This window comes from Macrotis lagotis, chromosome 1 (genome assembly GCF_037893015.1).
Source record: "Macrotis lagotis isolate mMagLag1 chromosome 1, bilby.v1.9.chrom.fasta, whole genome shotgun sequence".
Classification (NCBI taxonomy): domain Eukaryota; kingdom Metazoa; phylum Chordata; class Mammalia; order Peramelemorphia; family Peramelidae; genus Macrotis; species Macrotis lagotis.
The window spans coordinates 438381372-438385546 of record NC_133658.1 but is presented as its reverse complement, the minus strand read 5'-3'; positions in this window follow the sequence as shown (position 1 = coordinate 438385546).

Here is a 4175-nt window from a genome sequence, read left to right as displayed (position 1 = left end):
ACCAAGATAAGATCCAAATGGTTACAGGACATAGACATAAAAAACAATACTATAAGCAAACTAGAAGATCAAGGACTAGTCTACCTGTCAGATCTATGGAAAGGGGAACAGTTTATAAATAAGGAAGAGGTGGAGAACATCACTAAAAACCAATTAGATGATTTCCATTACATTAATTAAAAAGCTTTTGCACAGATAAAACCAATGTAATCAAGATGAAAAGAAAAGTAGTAAATTGGGAAACAATCTTTACAATTAATGATTCTGACAAAGGACTCATTTCTAAAATATACAGAGAACTGAGTCATACTTTTAAAACAAAAAGCCATTCCCCAATTGACAAATGGTCAAAGGATATGCAAAGGCAATTTACAGATGAGGAGATCAAAGCAATCCATGGCCATATGAAAAAATGCTCTAAATCATTAATTATCAGAGAAATGCAAATTAAAGCTTCTCTGAGGTACCACCTTATACCTCTCAGATTGGCCAGTATGACCAGGAAGGATAATGATCATTGTTGGAAGGGATGTGGGAAATCTGGGACACTATTACACTGTTGGTGGAGCTGTGAACTCATCAAACCCTTCTGGAGAGCTATTTGGAACTATGCACAAAGGGCAACAAAAATGTGCATACCCTTTGACCCAGTGATACCACTACTGGCTCTATACCCTGAAGAGATGAGGAAAAAGGGTAAAAACATTACTTGTACAAAAATATTTATAGCAGCCCTGTTTGTGGTGGCAAAGAATTGGAAATCCAGTAAATGTCCTTCAATTGGGGAATGGCTTAGGAAACTGTGGTATATGTATGTCATGGAACCCTATTGTTCTATCAGAAACCAGGAGGGACGGGATTTCAGGGAAACCTGGAGGGATTTGCATGAACTGATACTGATTGAGATGAGCAGAACCAGAAAAACACTGTATACCCTAACAGCAACATGGGAGTAATGTTCAACCTTGAAGGACTTGCTCATTCCATCAGCGCAACAATTGGGAACAATTTTTGGCTGTCTGCAAAGGAGAGTACCATCTGTATCCAGATAAGGAGCTGTGGAGTTTGGACAAAGTACACAGACTATTCCCTTTAATTTGGAAAAAAAATCCAGATATCTTACTGTCTGGTCTGGTTACCTCTGAGAATTCTGTTCTCTTTAAGGGTATGATTTCTCTCTCATCACACCCAATTTGGATCAAGGTACAACATGGAAACAAAGTAAAGACTGAAGGAGTGCTATCTCTGGGGTGGGGGTGGGGAGGGAAGCAAGATTGGGGGAAAATTGTAAAACTCAAATAATATCTTTAATAAAAAAATTTAAAAAAAGATGGGGAAAGAAGGAAAGTGTTCAAATAATCACAGATGTAGAGTTAGAAGATACCATAGAAGTTATCAGGTACAACCCCTTATTTGACAGATGAGAAAACTGAGGCCCAGAGAGCAGAAGTGACTAAATCATACAGCTAGGAAGTGTTTGAGACAGGATTTGCACCAGGTCCTGACCACATCTAGGGCACTATCTATTATGCAATGAAGTCTTTACATGAAAGAGCTGTTTAAACATATTGCATGACAACTCATCTGGAATGTTACAGAAATTATTCCTGTTGTGACACAGGGGAGCTCGGTGTTGCAATGGATAGAGCACTGGCCCTGGAGTCAGGAGGAGCTGAGTTCAAGTGTGACCTCAGACACTTAATATTTACCTACTTGTGTGATCTTGGGCAACCCACTTAACCCCATTGCCTTGCAAAAACAAACAACCCCCCCAAACCCGATTTTGACACAGAGTGGAACATATGAAGATCACTTTTTACTCTAGGATTATGTGAGAATTGAAAAACCGCATTACTGCAACTTTCCTTGTAGACAGATATTTAGAAAACATCATCGGTTATATTTAATACCATTGTTAGGGGCAATAAATTGATCTACAGTGTTATTATTGGGAAGTTGTTTGAATTTTTTTTTCTACCTTCCTGCTTTATTCTGTTAGTCAATTGACAAGAGCACTGGATATACTTTGGAGACATGTTAGGGATTGTTGTGTATGGGAGTACTGTAAATTATATTCACCTGGTGTCCTTGAGCATCAGAGCCTTATCTTACAAAGTGCCAGAGGAGTGGGAGTGGATTAGAGACTGGAGAGGTATTTAAGCACTGGTATTTGGTTCAATAAACAGAGACCTTGGTGTATAGGGAGAAACTTGTCTTCCTTGTCTCCTTCCACTGCAATACTTGCCTGGGAAAGATTGAGGGAGTCCAAGAAAGGGACTCAACAGAGACAAGTTTACATAGGGCAAGTTTACATAGGCTTATAGACCAAGATTTTTATCTGAATTACAAGAAACTGAATCAAAATGAATTCAGTAGAGGCTCTGGGCATATGACTTTCATTTATTCATTCATCAAATATGGACTGAATGTTGTACTATATATATACATATATACATACATATATATATATATATATATATATATATATATATATATATATGAAAGAAAAGTCACTAAGATTGTGATGATTTATTATTCACACGTCAACACATCCCAAGAATTTTCCATGACTTAAAAAAATCTTTTAGTAGGTTTTATTTATTTATTTCCCTTATGGTTTCATACAAAGAAAAAATTAAACTTGATACTATCATTTGTAGTGGGAAAACCTGGATTCAGATATTCGTTCTACTACTTAACTGTGGAAACCTTAGGAAAGTCACTTCCCTTCATTTTCCTCACCTATGAGACTGATGAACTAGTCAATATGTACACTTCTCTTTTAAATCCTATGGTTTTGATTTCGAGGGCATTAAGAATCATTTAGTCTATGATGCCTGAAACTTGTTAGGACAAATCAGGCAAGGAAGAAGAAAAAAGGACTCATTCTTCCATCCCTATGCCTATTCCTAACCATTCCACAAATTAACTTTGATTTCCAAATCCTAATAATGACAAGATAGCATTAATAAAATGCTTGTTATGTGACAGTCACTCACAAATAGTCCTTTACAAACATTATTTCATTTGTTCTTCACAACTATTCTGGGCAGTAAGTGCTACTCCATTTTATAGCTGAGGAAAATGAGGCAGACCAAGGTTAAGTGACTTGTAGCCCAAATGATCCAACAAGCAAGTACTTGAGGTTGGATTTGAACTCACTTCTTAACTCCAGGGCACCCACTGCACCTTCACTCTACTCCCCTCTGTTGTCAAAGGGGAACAAGAATACAACTGAGAATATTTGTGTAACAAAACTAAATGTCTTGACACATTGGTTAGGAAAACACTGTAGCAGGAAAGACTGCTGGTAAGGGAGTTACAAAGGGGGAGACTTTTTAAAAACTTCTTTGGCCCTTGGTCTTTTGTCCATCTGCAAGACAGACATCCTATCTCTTGTTCCATACTTCACGGAAATGCTTCAAGAATTTATTAAGGGTTTTTGTTTTGTTTTGTTTTGTTTTGTTTTGTTTTGTTTTGATGAAACCGACTTCAAGGAGCTCATACACACATAAGGCATCATTTCTGAGTCTTTGAAATTATAGACAACAATAGCAAGCAAACCACTTTTGACACCTCGCCATAGAGTTTTAAAAATAGTAGCATATTAGTTTCCTTCATTTAAATGACAGTCATGCTTTTCAAATATAAGCTTCAAGCTGACATTTAAAAGGTCATCTTGACTAGTCCCTTGCCTCAAGATACAGCTTAACTTGAATCATCTATATATTTTCTTGTTTTAAACATTGTCTGCAGGCAATAATAATTGAAATAATAACAATAATAAATGAAAATTTCAATACTAAGTCACCTAAACAGCAAGAATTACTTTAATATAAACACCAGTGGATTTACAAGCTAATGGGGTGTTACTTGCCAAAATATAATTCAGCAGAGATGATGGTGACTGAATTTTTTGAACTCTTTCTCTAAACTGAAGGCTACCCATTGAATAGTTCTCTCAAGGCCAGCATTGGAGTGAAGACCCTTTCCAAAATCCTCCCACTCATCCAGCCAAAGGACCCCTAAGATAGGGTCATAGAAGCCCAGCATTAACAGTTCCCATATTGTCACAAGACTGTAAAAATCCTGTTCTTAGAGGAAATAGGACTCTTTCTCTTCCACACAGCACCAAATTATATTCAATATTGTCTAGTTACTGCTATAGGATTGAA